Genomic DNA, 21,408 nt, shown 5'->3' with positions numbered 1-21,408 from the left:
TACAACATCCTCTATTTCGTGTCAGACTGACTTGACATGGGTCACGTCAGATCAACCAGTTGATACTATTCCAGTCACTCAGCCTATTCCTACCATCAGTCTATCCAGTTCAGGATCTCAGACTGAGATTCAGTCTGAGAAGCCATCACATACGTCAGTCAAACAACCAGTCGTTGTTCATTTGTCGACTAAAGAAAAAAAGAAAATGAAGAAAAAACAACTGCCAATCGTCCCTTCACCTTCAGAGGTTCCTTTACAGAACTCCTTTGGGCCTCTGGACATGGAGGTTACTCTGTCCTCACAGGACAGACGGGGGAGTAGTTCCTCCTCCCATTCACGCGAGCGATCTCCAATTGAGCCACCATGACTCAATTGTCTAATATAATGCAATGGAATTGCAGAGGACTTAGGCATAATTGTAATGAACTGTAGTTATTAACAAGTGATTTAAATCCATCAGCGATTTGTTTACAAGAGACGTACCTTAAAAATACAGATAAGTTTGATTTAAAGCAATATAGTTCGTATCATTCCTTCTCTCCTCCGGGAGATAAAGCTACTGGAGGTGCTTCTATTTTAGTGCGGCGGGGCGTTGTTCACAGTCCTGTTCCGCTTGACTCGACTCTGCAGGCAGTTGCAGTTAGACTTACACTGCATATTGCCTTCACACTTTGCTCCTTATACATTCCTCCTTCTTCAAGTCTTCAGCGAAATGATCTCCAAAAACTATATGACCAACTCCCAAAGCCCTGTGTCATCATGGGTGATCTAAAAGGGCATAATCCTTTATGGGGAGGTTCAACCATTAATCAAAAGGGAAAAGTGATCGAGGAGTTTGTTTCCGATAATGATCTTTGCATTTTTAATGATGACTCGGACACTTACTTACACCCTGCTACTGGTACCTATTCATCTTTAGATTTGTCTTTGACGGATTCAGTTTTGTTAAATGAATTCTCATGGTCCGTCCATGATGACCTATGTGGGAGTGACCATTTCCCCACGGTGCTTAAGCCCATTAATCCCGCTGATGATCCACCTTCACCTCGATGGAATTTTGTGAAGGCTGATTGGCTTTTATTTCAATCTTTATGCAAAGATAAATTACAACCTACGTCTTTTCAGAATGTTACTGACCCGATTCAGTTGTTCTCAGATCTTCTGAATGAAATTGCTAATGAATCAATACCTAAGTCCTCTGTCAACCCACATGTTCGTAAACCATGGTTTGATGCTAATTCCAAACAAGCTAGGAAATGTCGTAAGAAGGCGGAGAAGTACTTCCGTAAACATCCCACCGTCCATAATTTAAATACTGTTAAAATTTCAAATGCCAAGGCAAGACGTCTATTTAAGCAAAATAAACGTCAATCCTGGCAGACTTATGTCTCAAAAATTAACTCTCGTACCCCCATGTCCAAGGTATGGAACATGATAAAAAAGATCAAAGGCAAGGGATCAAATTCTACAGTTAACCATCTGAAGGATGGCGATACTTTGTTAACTGATAAATCTGCCATTGCCATTAGCATTGGGGAAACTTTATCTCATCATTCTTCTTCATCTAATTACGCTCCTGAATTTCAAAAATATCAGCTCCAACAGGAAAAGAAAAAAGTAAATTTTACATCTGATAATGGTGAAGATTACAATGAGGTCTTTTCACTACATGAGCTATATACTGCCTTAGGGCAAGCTCATGATACAGCAGCAGGCGCTGATAATATTCATTATCAACTGCTGAAACACTTGCCCGAATCATGCCTTGAAACTATGTTAAATATATTCGATTATATTTGGACATCTGGCATGTTTCCAGCTTCATGGCATAATGCCATTGTTATCCCCATTCCCAAACCTGGGCGGGATCATTCTGATCCATCAAATTACCGACCTATATCTCTCACTAGCTGTGTTTGTAAAACTATGGAACGCATGGTAAATAATCGATTAGTGTGGTACTTGGAAACAAATAATCTTCTTACCAATATACAATGCGGTTTCCGGAAGAACAGAAGTACTATCGATCACTTAGTGCGTTTAGAATCGTTCGTTAAAAATTCCATTGTAAATAGACAACATGCTGTATCGATCTTTTTCGATTTAGAAAAAGCTTACGATACAACAATGAAACATGGTATATTAAAAGATCTTCATGATTTTGGATTAAGAGGCCGTCTGCCTCATTTTATATCCCAGTTTTTTAACAGACAGGCAATTTCAAGTCCGAGTGGGTACAACCCTGTCTGATCATTATAATCAGGATCAGGGTGCCCCACAAGGCAGTATTTTGTCTGTCACTTTATTCAGTATAAAACTTAACAGTTTGTCAAAAGTTTTAACTGATTCAGTTGACGGATCACTTTTTGTGGATGATTTTAATCTATCTTGTCGTGGTAAAAATATGCGCACAATCGAAAGGCAATTACAATTATGTCTTAATAAAATTAACAAGTGGTGTCTAGAAAACGGGTTTAAATTTTCCAAATCAAAAACTAATTGCATACATTTCTGCAGAAAATATAAGCCACATAAGGACCCTGAACTATTTCTGAATGGCACTCCTATCAAAGTTGTTAAGGAGGCCAAGTTCTTGGGACTTATTTTTGATAACCACTTAACTTTTCTTCCATATATTAAATACCTAAAAGCTAAATGCCTGTAGGCACTCGATCTATTGAAAGTAGTTTCTAATTCAAAGTGGGGAGGGGATCAAACAACTCTCTTACACTTATACAGGTCACTAATCCGTTCAAAACTTGATTATGGCTCCATCGTCTATGGTGGAGCCTGCAAAAGTAATTTACAAAAACTCGATACCATCCATCATCAAGGCCTGAGGCTTTGCCTTGGAGCTTTTAGAACGTCTCCCATTCACAGTCTCTATATAGAAGCAGATGAGCCTTCTCTTAAACAACGCCGTTTAAAATTATCTTTACAATACATCACTAAATTTTATTCTAATCAGTCCAATCCAGCTTTTGATTGCATATTCAATCCTCTCTATGAAGATCTTTACAATAAGAAATCAACACTTACTCCACCACTCGGAATCAGAATAAAATCTGCAATATCAGCTTCTAATATTCAACTCCAAGATATAGCTCCTACTAAACTTTTCTCATCTCCTCCTTGGCAAATGGTCAAGGCAGAGGTAGATCTTACATTAACAAAACTAAAGAAATCAGACACTAACGAATTAATTTACCAACAAGAATACAGTCAATTAAGAAACAATTATGACACTTATAAATCTATATTCACATATGGATCCAAGGATGGTGGCGCAGTTGCTAGTGCCACCGTCATTGGATCCAGAACAATATCTTCACGTTTACCTGATAACAGTTCCATATTCACTGCAGAAGCAAACGCCATTTTTACAGCACTTAAATATATCAGTAATCAAGTTAAACATAAACAATTCATACTGTTTTCAGATTCTCTTTCATGCCTTCAGGCGATTAAAAATATGTCACCTAAACATCCACTTTTAATCGAAATTCTCGAATTATTTAATGATCTTGCTACTGGCCAATATGACATCGTCTTTTGTTGGTTACCAAGCCATGTTGGTATCTTACATCCGAGATCTTATGCAACAGAAGTGGGACGCCCAAGTAGGTATCAATAAATTACATGAAATTAAACCAAATATTGGTTATACCTACTTGGGCTGTCAGTCCAGATTTGAAGAGGTCATTCTGCGACGATGTCGCATTGGCCATTCCCGATACACTCACGAGTATATATTGCAAGGTGAGGATCCTCCGTTTTGCATCCCTTGTGATGAGAGAATCACAGTCAAACATGTCCTGCTTGACTGTATTGATTTTGCCATCACAAGGGATCAATATTTCAACGTTTCATCTATAAAGGATCTTTTTAACCTCAACTCTCATTTAATTCTTGGATTTTTAAAAGAAATTGAATTGATTAATAAATTTTGATGTATAAAGTTATATATTTTATCAATTGGTAGTATATGATTATGAATTGAGATTGTTAGTGGTTGTACCCTTGATGGGGGTTGAAGTAGCGTAAAATTATTGTCCCCCTGAGAGGGTGCGTAAACCCACTTCATTCAAAGTAATTTATATATACCAGGTTTTTAATCGTAGAATATTTGTTTGTTTTAAATTTTGGCTAAACTTGTCCATAATCACCAGTAACTGAAGGGATGGTGTAAATCCTGCCGGGGTCCATGCAGGTAGCAAAGGTACTGTAAGTCCCCATGGTCCCCGGTATGGTGACCTACCTTTTAGTTGCTGGTGATATATAGCCCAATTTTACGTTGTATTGTAATGTATTGTATGATATGAATTTGTAGTTTTATGATCACTCACTAGTTTTAAACCGACATCTGTGATAATCTAGTACTTTTACTGTCCTTTGTCGACAGGTTTATAGTCTCAATTGATGTATTGTCTAATTTGATATAGTCACTATATGGCTGAAATATTGCCGATGTGACTTTAAATATTAACTCACTCACTCACTGTATCCCTGATGTTTGCATGTTGGAGATCCGGTGCAGGAAAACATCGCTCTTTGTAGCACTCCATGGTGGGTGGGGAGCAGGGGTGCTGAATGAATTACTTTCATCATGGCTCACAATCAATCTGGTTCGAACCGTTATGACAAGAAAAGACGTCTAGAAGCTGAGATTTTCTCGGCTGATGAAGATGTTTCTCCTTCACCAAAATCAAATTCTTGGGCTCGGTTTCTTGTAGTCGAAGCACGAAATGAACAACCATTAAAAATAAACCCTTTTGCCATATGTAAAGCCATTGAAGTTATTTGTGGTGAGGTTAAGAATGTTTCACGTCTCAGGAGCGGCTCTCTTTTGGTAGAGTGTGCACGGAGACAGCAGGCTATTAATCTTTTGCAATGTACCATCTTTGCAAACACTCAAGTTGTTGTCTCTGAAAACCGAACTTTAAATTCGAGTCGGGGGATCATCCGCGACAGAGCACGTTGTCTGGCAGAAATGTCTGAAGAAGATATTCTTGAGGAACTAAAAGGACAAAGCGTCACGTCGGTGAAGCGTTTCACTAGAAAGGATGGGGAGAACATTGTTCCAACAAATACATATTTGTTCACTTTTTCTCTTTCAACTATTCCCCAGTCTATAAAGGCAGGCTATTTTAACATCGGAGTGGAGGTGTATGTCCCCAATCCACTCCGGTGTTACAAATGTCAAAAATTTGGACACGGCTCAAAATCATGCACTCGTCCTACTGTTTGTCACCGTTGTGGTAGCAATCATGATGGTTTGGATTGTACAGCAGACCTCAAATGTATAAATTGTACGGGTCAACATGTAGCGTCATCCAAATCCTGTCCTTTTTGGAAACGTGAAAAAGATATTTTGACTATCAAATGTCAAAACAATGTTTCTTACCTTGATGCTAAAAAACTCTTTAATAGCCGGACGCCTTCCTCAAAACAATCCTATGCTGCTGCTGCTGCTGCTACGTTCTCTCGCCCTTCAACCAGTAGATCTATAGAATGTCAGACTGACTTGACTTGGACATACTCTGAACATCCGGTGCCTCTGACTACAACAGTTGAGAGTCAGACACATCAGTCCGTCAGTCCATGTGATATATCTTCAGCATCTCCAGTTGTGCCGCAGGCTGTGACCCCATCACCACCAACTCCGGAAATACCATCTTCTGTAATGTCAGCTCCAAACAAACCTTCCACGGAAATGGCGAAAAAACAAAAGAAAAGACAAAGTAAAAAAATTACAACAAAAATTCCCACTGTCACCGAAACATCTGTAGATGTTCATAACTTTTTCGAGCCTCTTGAGATGGATGTTACCCCATCTTCACACCACAACAATAGTGGTGACTCATCTTCACATTCACGTGAGCGTTCTCCTATAGAACCACCATGAATCATTCTAGTCTAATCCAATGGAATTGCAGAGGGCTTAGGCACAACTTTAATGAACTACAGTTATTAACAACAGATTTTATTCAATCAGCAATTTGTTTACAAGAGACGTACTTAAAAAATACAGATAAATTTGAACTAAGGCAGTATAGTTCCTATCATTCTTTTTCTCCTCCGGGAGATAAAGCTACTGGAGGTGCTTCTATGTTGGTGCGGCGGGGCGTTGTTCACAGTCCTGTTCCGCTTGACACAAATTTGCAAGCAGTTGCAGTTAGACTTACACTGCATATTGCCTTCACACTTTGCTCCTTATACATTCCTCCATCTTCAAATCTTCAGCGTAATGATCTACAAAAACTGTACGACCAGCTCCCAAAGCCCTGTCTCATCATGGGTGATCTAAATGGTCATAATCCTTTATGGGGAGGTTCTATCATTAATCAAAAGGGTAAAGTCATTGAGGATTTTGTTTCTGATAATGACCTCTGCATCTTTAACGATGACTCGGACACCTACTTACACCCTGCAACTGGTACGTATTCATCATTAGATCTGTCTTTGACGGATTCAGTTTTGTTGAATGAATTCTCATGGTCCGTCCATGATGACCTATGTGGGAGTGACCATTTCCCCACGGTGCTTAAACCCATTAATCCCGCTGATGATCCACCTTCACCTCGATGGAATTTTGTGAAGGCTGATTGGCTTTTATTTCAATCTGTATGCAAAGATAAATTACTACCTACATCTTTTCAGAATGTTACTGACCCGATTCAGTTGTTCTCAGATATACTGAATGAAATTGCTGATGAATCAATACCTAAGTCCTCGATCAACCCACGTGTTCATAAACCGTGGTTTGATGACACTTGCAAACACGCTAGGAAATGTCGTAAGAAGGCGGAGAAATACTTCCGTAAACATCCTACTGTCCATAACTTGAACATCGTCAAAATTTCAAATGCTAAGGCGAGACGTCTATTCAAACAAAATAAACGTCAATCCTGGCAGAAGTATGTCTCAAAAATTAACTCTCGTATCCCCATGTCCAAGGTATGAAACATGATCAAAAAGATCAAAGGCAAGGGATCAAATTCTACAGTAAACCATCTAAAGGATGGCGATACTTTGCTAACGAATAAGTCTGATATTGCCAATAGCCTTGGGAAAACGTTATCTCGACATTCGTCTTCATCAAATTACGTTCCTGAATTTCAAAAATATCAGCTCCAACAGGAAAAGAAAAAAGTAAATTTTACATCTGATAATGGTGAAGATTACAATGAGGTATTTTCACTACATGAGCTATTTACTGCCTTAGGGCAAGCTCATGATACAGCAGCAGGCGCTGATAATATTCATTATCAGCTACTGAAACACTTGCCCGAATCATGCCTTGAAACTTTCTGGACTATATTTGATGACATTTGGACATCTGGGACGTTTCAACCTTCATGGCATAATGCCATTGTTATACCAATACCCAAACCTGGGCGGGATCATTCTGATCCATCAAATTACCGACCTATCTCACTAACTAGCTGTGTTTGTAAAACGATGGAACGCATGGTAAATAATCGATTAGTGTGGTACTTGGAAACAAATAATCTTCTTACCAATATACAATGTGGTTTCCGGAAGAACAGAAGTACTATCGATCATTTAGTGCGTTTAGAATCGTTCATTAAAAATTCCATTGTAAATAGACAACATGCTGTATCGATCTTTTTTGATTTAGAAAAAGCTTACGATACAACATGGAAACATGGTATTTTAAAAGATCTTCATGATTTTGGATTAAGAGGCCGTCTGCCTCATTTTATATCCCAGTCTTTAACAGACAGGCAATTTCAAGTCCGAGTGGGTACAACCCTGTCTGATCATTATAATCAGGATCAGGGTGTCCCACAAGACAGCATTTTGTCTTTCACTTTATTCAGTATAAAAATTAACAGTTTGTCAAAAGTTTTAAATGATTCAGTTGATGGATCACTTTTTGTGGATGATTTTAATCTATCTTGTCGGGGTAATAATATGCACACAATAGAAAGGCAATTACAATTATGTCTTAATAAAATTAACAAGTGGTGTCTAGAAAACGGGTTTAAATTTTCCAAATAAAAAACTAATTGTATCCATTTCTGCAGAAAATATAAGCCACATAAGGACCCTGAACTATTTCTGAATGGCACTCCTATCAAAGTTGTTAAGGAGGCCAAGTTCTTGGGACTTATTTTTGATAACCACTTAACTTTCCTTCCACATATTAAATACCTAAAAGCTAAATGCCTGAAGGCACTCGATCTATTGAAAGTTGTTTCTAATTCAAAGTGGGGAGGGGATCAAACAACCCTCTTACACTTATACAGGTCACTAATTCGTTCCAAACTTGATTATGGCTCCATCATCTATGGTGGAGTCTGCAAAAGTAATTTACAAAAACTCGATACCATCCATCATCAAGGCCTGAGGCTTTGCCTTAGAGCTTTTAGAACGTCTCCCATTCACAGTCTCTATATAGAAGCAGATGAGCCTTCTCTTAAACAACGCCGTTTAAAATTATCTTTACAATACATCACTAAATTATATTCTAATCAGTCCAATCCAGCTTTTGAATGCATCTTCAATCCTCTCTACGAAGATCTTTACAATAAGAAATCAACACTTACTCCACCACTCGGAATCAGAATAAAATCTGCAATATCAGCTTCTAATATTCAACTCCAAGATATAGCTCCTACTAAACTTTTCTCATCTCCTCCTTGGCAAATGGTAAAGCCAGAGGCAGACCTTACATTAACAAAACTAAAGAAATCAGACACTAACGAATTAATTTACCAACAAGAATACAGTCAATTAAGAAACAATTATGACACTTATAAATCTATCTTTACAGATGGATCCAAGGATGGTGGCGCTGTTGCTAGTGCCACCGTCATTGGATCCAGAACAATATCTTCACGTTTACCTGATAACAGGTCCATATTAACTGCAGAAGCAAACGCCATTTTTACAGCACTTAAATATATCAGTAATCAAGCTAAACATAAACAATTCATACTGTTTTCAGATTCTCTTTCATGCCTTCAGGCGATTAAAAATATGTCACCTAAACATCCACTTTTAATCGAAATTCTCGAATTATTTGATGATCTTGCTACTGGCCAATATGACATCGTCTTTTGTTGGTTACCAAGCCATGTTGGTATCATTGGTAACACAATGGCTGATGCTGCTGCGAAAGCAGCACTCAACAAATCTGTGACACCACTTCTGATCCCATACACTGATTTTAAACCCATGATTCGATCTTACATCCGAGATCTTATGCAACAGAAGTGGGACGCCCAAGTAGGTATCAATAAATTACATGAAATTAAACCAAATATCGGTTACACCTACTTGGGCTGTCAGTCCAGATTTGAAGAGGTCATTATGCGACGATGTCGTATTGGCCATTCAAGATATACACATGAGTATCTTTTGAATGGTGAGGATCCTCCGTTTTGCATTCCTTGTGATGAAAGAATCACAGTCAAGCATGTCCTGCTTGATTGTATTGATTTTTCCATCACAAGGGATAAATATTTCAATGTTAAAACAATTAAGGACCTTTTTAATGATGTTAATTCTCGTTTACTGTTATGTTTTTTAAAAGAAATAGAGCTTTTTCATAAATTTTGATGTGCTAACTGTATTGTTTTGAAAATTGGTAGTGCAATTTAATAACTTAGATTATTAGTGGCTATACCCTTGAGGGGGGTTGAAGTAGCGTAAAATTATTGTCCCCCTAAGAGGGTATGTAAGTCCCATTTCATTCCAGGTATTTTTCTGCATACCAGGCTTTTAAACGTAGTATATTCGTTATTTTAATCTAAGGCTTAACTGATACACTGTCGTCAGTGACTGACGGGATGATATAAATCCTGCCGGGGTCCGTGCAGGAAGCTAAGGTACTGTAAGTCCCCATGGTCCCCAGTATGGTGATCTCCTTTCAGTGGCTGACGATTTCTAGCCCATTTTTATATTGTGATGTTCATTAATGCTTACTGTTTTTATTATTCACAACTAGTTTTAAATCAAGTCTGTGATATTCTAGTTATTCTACTGTCCTTCGTCGACAGGTTTTTATTTCGTATAATTATGTGTATTATTAATGTACTTCTCGTCACGATATGGCTGAAATACTGCCGATGTGACGTTAAATCTTAACTCACTCACTCACTCACTCACTCGTGCCCTCTCAAAATTGTTTCGAAATTTATATCTCCAAAGTTGCCAAAACTTATAAAATGCCTAAGCTTCGTCACAGTTAGACACCGATTTTCAGTACATAAGACTGTTCTTTTGATAATGATAGCAATTATCCCTGTAGTTGATTAAGATTCCCAATGGTTAATTCTGACTCGATCGCCAAATGACGAGGGCGACGCCATGTTTGTTTATTAACAGTGAAATTAGTCCTACTTGACCTTTGATATTTGCATGTCTATCCGCATATGACCCCAACGGATATCGTTTTTATCCGTTGGCTCTATCCTGCCGAGAAACCTACCCATTGTATGATAAATATATATATTTGGTGCATGTTTACATACAGTGCCCCCGATTACCATGACCTATGGGACACATGTATATATGCTAGCCACATAAAGAAACTGTGCACGGAGAAAATATATTCTGGATTGAAATACAACACAGCAAGAACAAAATGATGCAGACGCTGTAGCAGCTGAATGATCGGACCATAAGAAAATGTCAACGGGACCTGAACAACATCTGTTACGATGACGTCAGAAGATCAAAATGGAGTAGGGGGTCAAACGACAAAGTCACAAAGTCATTAACGGGTGTGACCAACCTGTGCGTGAATCACAGCAGTGCATCGGCGACGCATGGAGTCCACCAAATGGGCATGGAAGGCCTGGGGAATGGCCTGCCATATCCTTCTCAAATCCTGTGCCAAGTCACGGACGTTATCTGGAGGATGTGGAAGACGACGCAGACGGCGCTCCATTTCATCCCACACATGCTCTATTGGGGAGAGATCTGGAGAATTTGCAGGCCATGGCAGTAACATGACATTGTTATGGGGAAGGAAATCCATTGCGACCCTAGCCGTGTGAGGACGAGCGTTGTCCTTTTGAAATGTCAATCCCGGGCCATGACGTTGCAGGAAATGAATGACCACAGACCTCAGAATCTGATCTCTGTAGCCAACACCGGTGAGATTGCCCTGAACAACCACCAAAGGGGTTCGGTGCCGTGCTGTTATCCCACCCCAAATCATCACAGAGTCACCTCCATAACGATTCCTCTCCACAATACAGTTGCGTGCATAACGTTCTCCCAAACGCCGGTAGACACGTTGGCGCCCGTCACTGTGGGAAATGTTGAACCTCGATTCATCTGTAAAGACAACATTTCTCCACCATATTCGAGGTTGGCGAACATGATTTCGACACCATCTTAGACGGTTGACTCGATGACGGTGTGTCATGATGGGACGTTTGGCAGGGCGTCGTGGTCGAATCCCTTACTGACGTAAACGATTCCTGACAGTGTTGGGATGGATAGGGCGCAGTCCAGGAATTGTCTGGGACGTCATTACTGCCGTTTGGAACCTGTGTCGGAGATGTGTAACTCCAATCCATCTGTCCTGTCTTGACGTCGTTACTCGGGGACGTCCTGAACGTGGGTGGTCGGCAACGTCATTTGTGTTCTGATAACGCCTCACCAATGCCGATATCGTGTTACGATGGCATTGGAAATGTGTTGCCACCTGTTGTTGCCTCATTCCCTCCCAGATCATTCCAATGGCTTCATGACGCTGTGCAGCTGTCAATCTTGGCCTGATTTGCTTGTGATATGCTTGTGTCTGCGCCTGAGAAGTTTTGAATTTTTGAATGACCACAGATCATGCTTTCCAAAGTGACACCGAATTTGGAGTTGAACATGCTGTGTACAGCTGCACAGGATGCACGTGCAGTAACAAATTGCACGTCCATAGGCCCCCCATCAATGACGTCATATCGCATGGCACGTGCATGAGCGTTTGAATGTCTCCAATAATTGCTGTGTTCAAACCTATATTTCATATATGGACGGTGTGCCCTTATATGTATATTTTCTCCGTGCAGTTTCTTTATGTGGCTAGTATATATATATATATATATATATATATATATATATATATATATATATATATATTGCCATCATCTTCTTTATATCAGTTTCATACATAGTCTCATGACAGCTCTTCAGTGTAACTGACAATGACATATAATGATGTCATACTTATGATGACGTCATAAATGACAACTGTGATGTCATAATGTATTTACACACTCCATCGACGACACCAAGTAATTTAACATTTGTAGGGAGAAATTTGAATTAAATATACAGTATTTGTAAAGTAATAGTGCAACATTTACGATTGAAATGACAAATCTATAAATACATTCTAGAGTTCAATTTTGGTTTCATCAATTGGATAAACATTTGTTCTTTTTCCAGTCTCAACTGCTTGTTACTTGTATACAATTTATAAAACGGAAAAATAGTAAAATTCCCGTTTCCGCAATCATCAATGTGTTTGCTGACACCTAAGCATCGAACATCAGGGTCTCTAATCTGCTGTTTGTGTACAGTGACTCTATCTTTTAATTCCATGCCGGTTTCACCGATGTAGTTTTCGCCGCATCCCGAACATCTCATTTCATACACCACATCTTTGCTGCGGCAGTTCATGTCGGCTTTCACATTGAAACCCTTGCCATTTGCAAAAAGGAAAGTAGTTCTCTATACAAGAATATTTGGATGGACAAAGAATTTGCTTGAGATTTTTTGGTTGCCTGGTACTTTTTCTAATTTTAAATTTATTCAGTCAATATGTCTGTGTGTGTGTGGTTTCAATTTTAATGTTCCTTTATATATATATATATACCAGTGACGTTTTGTCATTTTCTTGAGTTTGATAGAAAAGAATGAACCCCCTCGTATACTTCTATACTATTAAACAATGCGTATGTAAGAGTTAGTTGAGTACTAAATATGATTAACTTTGTTCACTAAAATATGAATACGAAATGTTATACTCTACGCACCGAAGCGACGTATAATCTATAAGCGATGCTTACCATGTATAAAGAGAACAAATCATGTGAGCAGATATCCAGTGTTGGATGGCATTCTCAAAAGAGTTCTGTCAAAAGACATTGCAATAAACTTGACTGATTTCATTGAACAGACAATGGTACTGCAACCTTAAAGTAATGCATGGAGCAGTGCAATGATACGGACAAATTACTGCCACGATTATGTCCGAGCTTGTTAGGTTGGGCTGAAAAGGTATTGTTAATCACTGACCCTCACAGAAGGCCGCCATTTCCATTGCACACGTGTGTGTAATCGGCTTGGCGATAGGAGAAGTGTCTGTGGTCGTCCGTCGCTGAAGATATATATGTCGGTCAGTCACAAGACTATACACAAGCACAGATAGGTATGTAGATTGTTACACAATATTATCGTGGTGGAGATGGCAGGTATGCATTGTATCGGACACTTGCGTTGCTAGATATTCGTGTAACATACAGGCCTGTACGGATTTCGGATCATAACAGGTGAAAGTACCTTATGTGTTGTGATAGAAACTGAAGCGGGGATCAGGTGAAAAGGCTCTGTTACTTGGTTGATTGTTTACCATCGAAACTTGATGACGTGGGTCGTTCTTCGTGTTTTCAATCACCATACTGTCCATACTGACTGTTCACAGTTATTTATATGGAATGTTTGTTTTGGTTTGTTTTTACAGCCTTAAACTACATTTAGTCCCACAGGTTCAGAGGGTCACCGGTATCAAGTTAGGGGAATAATTCTCATAGCGATTTTTGGAAAGGCATGGGCCCCTAGAGTTAGAAAATGTGTGATAGCATTGCAGCGGTGGCAGCTTCGTGGGTATTATCAACTTTTTTCAAAATGGCCGCCAAAGCATGCGTTACCACATATAAGTGGCCATAACTAAGCTCATAGAGCAGTTAGGACGGTCATTCTGGTGTCTATGGCTAGGTTTGAGGGGTCAAAGATTTCAATTCTGCCTTTACCCAAACCATTGGAGCATTTTTATATATGAAAATCCAAAATGGCCGCCAAAATGTTTATAACCACATACAAGTGGCCATATCTAAGGTCATAGAGCAGTTAGGACAGTCATTTTGGTGTCTATGACTAGGTTTGAGGGGTCAAAGATTGCAGTTCGTGCCCATTGCAGTCTGCGTTGACGGTGTAGACGGGTCAAGGTCATTCCACTGAAGGGTCGGTAGGCTCGTATACCAGCTGTACGAAGTCGTCGAAGGACTGATCGTCTGCTCATGTGCTGTTGCCGCCGTTGACGTCGCCGTCACACATCTGTTTCGGATGTGAATCTGCCGGATGTAGCGGTCTTCGGCCGGAGTTGTCACTCTCGGTCTTCCCGATCTTGGCTGGTCTTGAGTCCGTCATGTCTGTTGGTAGCGGTTTATCAACTTGCTGATGGTGGTCAGGGAGCAGTTGAAGGTTCTGGCTATCTGACGTTGAGTAGCCCCCATATTGGCCACACCGATCGCTCCGTCTCTTTGCGCTTGTGTAAGTCTGGGCATATATACTCTTCTTGTTTTTTCGGTACTTATGCCACAATCATGCACGTGCATGTGGACCAATGTCTCAAAATCACGTTTTGCACGTCTTCAACAATGCATGATTTGGAAAGCTGTGTTTGAAAATCTGCGTTGTGGTTGTGGTCATGTTGCCTTTGGGCGAATGTTTTCTGCGGGGGTTCAAATCTGTACCAGCTTTTTTTATTTTTTATACAACAATTTCTAAAGTGAAAACTTTCTTTTGCCCGGTAGTTTAGATTCGTCGTGAACTATGTGCATATAACCAGAGTTTAATTTTTTTAAATATCCATCTTGGATTCACATATAAAGGAAGGGTTTCTCATTTTTGGGTAAAGACAACCAAAATTATCTTTGACATCTCAACCCTGATCATGAACATCAAAAACACGGTTTAACTGCTTTAGGGGCTTTGATAAGGTGTTTTATATGCTGGCCAGGAGACATTTTGACATCTTCGATTTCAAAATAAAGCAAGGCGGCGATGTTTTAGGTAAATACAGAAATGCAATCTTTGACCCCTCAAACCTAGTCATAGACACCAAAATGACTGTCCTAACTGCTCTATGACCTTAGATATGGCCACTTGTATGTGGTTATAAACATTTTGGCGGCCATTTTGGATTTTCATATATAAAAATGCTCCAATGGTTTGGGTAAAGGCAGAATTGAAATCTTTGACCCCTCAAACCTAGCCATAGACACCAGAATGACCGTCCTAACTGCTCTATGAGCTTAGATATGGCCACTCGATGTGGTAACGCGTATTTTGGCGGCCATTTTGAAAAAAAGGTGATTTCACCCACAAAGCTGCCACCGCTGCAATGCTATCACACATTTTCTAACTCGAGGGGTCCATACCTTGCCAAAAATTTTGGATCGATGCTGATGGCCTAATTCAGACAATCACTGATAGTTACAGAAAGCCACATTGACCTTCCAGGAACATGTCACATTGGTATTGTATAAATGCAGTTTCCTAAATTATATAGGTCCGATGTGCTATCAGCAGCAGTAAAAATGACACAAGATTCAAAAACATGTCGGGAGGAGGAAGCTGACAGAATCGAACATTTAGTTATGACACCAAGTACAAACAACGGAAAACTGTTCATCCCAAAGATGGGAGGGGCGGTTGATGGGGAAGACAGTTTGTTGGGAACGGTAACAGAAGAAGGCGGGACTGGAGCTGGAGGAGATGCCGAGAAGCAGAACATGTTGTATAATGGTGGTAATGGCGAGTTACCAGATAACAGTCAACCAGAGCAAGAGGATGATGGTGTACCTATCGATCGTGGATGGGCTTGGGTAGTGTTAGCAGGTGATCGATTGTGCATATTTCTACGTCCATCCAGATAACAGAAACAAATATGTTTGTCAGAATATAAGATATAGTACTCTGTCACAATCATTCTATAGCATATGGACTCAAACATTTAAGAATTCTGGATTAAATCTGTCCCTTCTTCATGCATTTCGAAAACAATTAAATTGTAAAAAAACACGCCTCGGTAATCACTGATACCACATTGTATTTTATCCTATTCGGTGTCTTCTCGTCTCACTCCAGGGAGTTTCCTGAATGTTGTTTTAATGGTTGGGTATGGACGGTCCATTGCCATATTCTTTGTGGCATACTTGGAAGAATTCGAGGCATCTGCCACAAAAACAACCTTGTTCATGGGTGTGATGGCAGGGACGTACAGTGTAAGTTGTGAGTATTAAACAATACGTGCAAATGTTAACTATTTTGGTAAACAAAGACATCCTCGTGTTCTTGTATAGCGAAGTATACTGATACAAAATTGACATAAATATATTGTTACAAATTGGACAAAAATAATCCCTCTCATATTCCATCTCTACTGACAACATATTCTGACCCTTGTGGTCGTACAAATTATATATACAAATTATATTATGTATACAGTGTACGGATTTTCCCTATTTTGACACAACCATGTTCTGTATGTCAACAGCTCTCATATCAATGAACATAATTCTGCAACTGCATGGTGAGAGAAAAACAGTGCTTCTTGGTGGGACTATATCTGCTGTAGGAATGCTGACAGGACTTTTCGCCACCAGTATTACATACCTCATCTGCACTCACAGTATTCTCATCGGTGTGTAAATCAACTGTACATGTTAACAAATACAGATGTACATAATGACAGAGAATAATATTTTATGACACAAGTAAATGCATCCATATGAAACTTTTTTTATCATTAGGTCCCTTTATATGGTCATTAATGTATACATATATGTATATAAAATGTTTACTCTTGCACCTTATTACTTAAATGTAAACAAATATTAAAGGCTTGAATGAGTTGGACGCACTCTGAAAAAAATAGATCAGTTATGCAACGGCGTAACAAAGTGATGCAGGTCTTGGACATTTAGAATTATACTTGAAAAACGAGCATAAAATTCTGGTATGCATAAGAGACATGAGGCTGCATAATGTGTCATATTTAATATAACTATGTAAGCTATATTGAAGGATGCTGTTATCATGTTACACTGTAAGCATCTTGAACAAAACATAAATGAAATGATTCATTTACTTTCAGGTATAGGTCATTCCATGATTCATGCTCCAGCATTGGTATTGATCGGAAAGTACTTCAAGAAGAGAAGAGGCATTGCCACAGCAGTTGCCATGTCTGGAATCAGTATTGGGGGCAGCGTTTTCCCACCCCTCGTTTGTTCCTTTTTAGATGAATATAATGTCAGAGGAAGTATGTTAATCCTAACAGGGCTGACAATGAACATGTGGGTCGGGGCTGCTTTGTTTAGACCATTAAGTTTCTTTCAAAAAAGGATACCAAAAAACCCATCTGTCATGAGTGAAGGACGAAAACATGACCAAGGCAATGAAAAACATGGAAATGAATATGATGTGGTTCTGTTCTGGAAAGGAACTTACTAGTCTTAATGGTGGAAAAGCAGTGGTCTCATTTGCGAGTTAATCAAATAGAGCAGAGGGACAGACAAGTGCAATTATCCGCGAAAGTACAAGACCAGAATCAGTTGTCAGCATTGAAACACAAAGAGGTTTCCCTCTCAGAAAACCAGATTAGATTGTACACAAGTAACCCAGATTTGACATCAATGTCAATGGTGGATATCACAGAAGTTAATGCTGAATCATTTCACAATGAAAAGGAATCAAAAGAAGCCAAAGGTATGGCATGTATGTGAAACGAGCCTTATCAGCATTTGACTTTTCCTTGTTTAAGCAACCAATGTTTCAGTTGATTGTTGCATTTGTTCATTTTGGGGTAATATTTGGATTGGTTGGAGTCTACCTTCCTGCCCTGGCTAATGAAAAGGGCATCTCACAAACAGATGCAGCATATTTGTTGACTTTGTCGTGTGTTCTGGATTTCTTCAGCAGACTTGCTGTCGGGTTCGTCGCCGATCTCAAATACATCAAAGTAAATCATTTGATGGTTATTGGAATACTTATATCTGGAACGGCAACAGGGTTTGTCTATTTTTTCAACACGTATGTTCTTCTCGTCGTATTCTCCGTAATTGTCGGACTCTTTGGCAGTTTTTATCACTGCCTTATTCCTGTTGCCATTGTCGACTTCATGGGACTTGAAAACATGGCGAAGGTTCTTGGATTGATAGCTGTGTTCCACGGTTTAGCCATATCTGTGACGCATCCGATTATGGGTAAGATCGACATTAAATATGTTATGCTTGTAATGTTAATCTGTAATTGACCAAGAGCATTCATCGAGATACAAGTATGATAGTTCTGTTAAAAGGTACATGTAGTAGTAACATTGATAAACGTAAGGGAACACGACTTGTACATTGTTTGTTATGCACAATATACACTCTCATAATACCTTGTGCAATGCTTCCTTGACATTTGGTTGGCAGGCCATGCAAAATACCGAAATATATTGACTGATAATAAGGTGGGTGGGCCTTGCGATGCATTCTTGCGCCGAACGATGTCACCGATTTCGTCTTCAATATGTTAGTGATATTGAATAAATACTCAGAAGTCTGTCTGAAGCTACTGGTATTTACACTGTTCACATCAATTTGTAGGTTTATACATCCAAAAACGAAACAGATTAAAGTCAGTTCTTAATATACAAATGTAGAGGTAAAAGATGTAGAAGTATTGGCCCACTCCAACAAAAAGTCATAAGCAAGTGATTCAAGTTAAATGTTCTTAAAAAGAAAAAAAAGAAAAAGAAAAAAAGTTAAATGTTCTTTGATTTGAACTGCAAATATGTCTGACAATAAATTTCATTATATACGATGCAAATAAATGATGAGAGTGTGAGTCATCAAGACATATCTTCTGACCTGTATGGTATTGGCAAATGGAATGGATATGATCTTATCTATTATTGGGTTGGCGATCTGATCTGGTTCTAGAGCTTGATTGGAGGGATAGAGGCGCACGAGGTTGTTCAAGAGGTCAGGGGTCAAATTCAAAATTTGCACTTTGCGCTTTGCAGTCAGTGTCACTAATGGCAAAAAATGCAGGAATTATTCGAGGCAGAACTTCTAATGATGTCGACCAATGTTAGATTGCCTCGTTTTGTTCTACTCATCAGTGAGAGCAGTACCGAGTTCATTGAGATTGGTCGGTGGATTGTGACGTTGGCGTACACGTCTGCCAATGACGTCCAGACGTGTTTAAAGGGGGAAAGGTCAGGACTGGGTGCTGGCCATGGAATGTCATAGATGTATTGCAGTTGGATGAATTAGATCACAATTATTAAATATGTTTAATATAGGGTCTATGAGAGTTTGGGTCCAAGAAAACAATATGCGTCTGTTCACAACCGAGTCTGAGTGACAATGGTAAATCTGATATACCATCCCCTCAACGTTCTGTCCGTGGTCACGTGCTTCATGACTTTCAAAAAGCTATGTTTTAGGATTGGTTTCTTCAGAAATGGTTTTGTCACATAAATTACTTACTTTCATTGCCAGTTTTCTGTATTTTCGCCCCATTATTTGGAATCCGTGTCCAAATTCAAATTACCAGTGCTGGTCATAGGCCAACTTCTTCAGTACTGTTGTAGATACGGTCAGGTATACGGATTTGTTTGCTTGTCATCACATCTTCAAGAAGCAGCGGAGTAAACTGACTATGAAAGTCCAGTTACCTACCTTGCCGAAGTCCGCTGGACGTTTGAAGTTATACTTTGGCTGGACTATCAATCCAAATCCCGTAACAAAATCGACATCATGTCCGTAAACAACATGGCGACTGTCATGCAGAGTTTGCTCCACTGCAGAATTTGCAAAGCATGTGTAACGTTAACTGGGCGTCGACAGATGTTTTCCAATATGTTCGTGTTTGTAATCAAATTCCACATCCACTTGGTGTCTGCGACAGGGAATGTGAATCTTTTCTTCGACTAATTTGATGAGATCGTCTTGACTCAACACCGCCATTTTGTTTGAAGCAAATGCAAGTTGTATGAAAGGTGGAGTTCAATCCGTCAATATGAGGGACATAGAAGTGACTGGTGACGCTGCGATCGAGCCATGAAATTCCAGCCTAATTCAGCAAAGATTGAAGTTTGACTTTTAGAGACAATTAACTGCCTTGTCTCGGAAGATGCTGTCATTGTTAGTTAATTATTTACAATCAGAAGTGTTAAAGGTATATTGCTGGGTTAGGCGTACATTTACTGACCCACGTCTCCATTAACTTCGGTTCCACAACTGGTTATGTGAGGCTGTATTAGCTATTGTTAAATGGAACGTTATAAAATCCTTTGTTGAAATCTGACTACTTTGTGGGTATAATGCCCTGCGTATTTTTGTTACAGGGACAATCCGTGACCTGACCAGTTCATACACCCTTTGTTTCAACTACATTGGAATATGTAACTTCATAGCTGCAATATTTCTACTTTGTGTACCGCTCGTCAGACGTCGGGCGAGCAGAATGAAGTCAGAGAGTTCCCTTATGGACATTGAAGAAAACCGACCACTGAAAAGCAAGTGATGTATCAAGGGCGCTTTGTACAACTATAAACACAGACACATGCCACATGTCTGTGCGTTGAACGCGTATCTTTATATTATGTGCGAGTGTTATGCTTATATTGATTTTTTTAAATATGTGTGATGATATGTATAACTCAAATAATACAACCATTAATATCTTCATATGCCATCGGAACACCCACATATATTTCTACAGTTTTATGGTTAGCTGTCTCTTGCGAATGAATGATGTGCAAACACGAAACTATTTTTAGTCGCAAATACAAGGGGTGGTGAACCGTCCCTGCGCGTTAGGCAGGGAGGATTTACGTTTCAAGGTTTTACATTTGTAATGAATTAATTTAATTTACTGGTAGACAACTACACAAAAGAGAATATGATAGGATATGCCATGTTTCTCTCATCGAGTGACGGGGGTAAAAAGAGATATTCACATCCTATTGTGACGTTTTGGCATCAGTTTGTGATGTCATTGATAACGAAGACGTTATACTACTGTGCTCAACATTGGACAAAGTAAGGTAATGTTGCTTCAACTGACCAGTCACAATTTAAAATCACTGTAATGTCATTTCGGAACGATTTTAGCACTTACTCAAAATACAATGGAGCTATGGTACAGATCTAGGTATGTGCATGTAATGTTTCTTATATAGCTAGGCTACCTACCCACACTATTAAGGAGCCACGAATAACCCAAAGGTCACTTGCCGTATCATACTCCTCCTTGGTCTCAATTCTCAAGTTTGTGTTTCAAGTGCCGGCACTTCGGACGTCTTTTCCACCATCCCATATAAAACACTGTTGAAAGTTAAGTTCTGTTAACAGCCAGAGATCATCATGT

The 21,408-nt window shown here is 39.3% G+C and overlaps 1 pseudogene; it reads left to right on the top strand.

The window, feature by feature from the left end:
* Positions 1-17,156: 17,156 nt before the first annotated feature.
* Positions 17,157-20,678, top strand: LOC139447817 (monocarboxylate transporter 5-like; annotated as a pseudogene).
* The last annotated feature ends 730 nt before the right edge of the window (positions 20,679-21,408 follow it).

Source organism: Haliotis cracherodii, unplaced genomic scaffold (assembly GCF_022045235.1).
Source record: "Haliotis cracherodii isolate W230 unplaced genomic scaffold, xgHalCrac1.p SCAF_7, whole genome shotgun sequence".
In the NCBI taxonomy this organism is placed as follows: domain Eukaryota; kingdom Metazoa; phylum Mollusca; class Gastropoda; order Lepetellida; family Haliotidae; genus Haliotis; species Haliotis cracherodii.
Note: the sequence above shows the minus strand (reverse complement) of the source record. Positions and strands in the feature narration are given on the sequence as shown.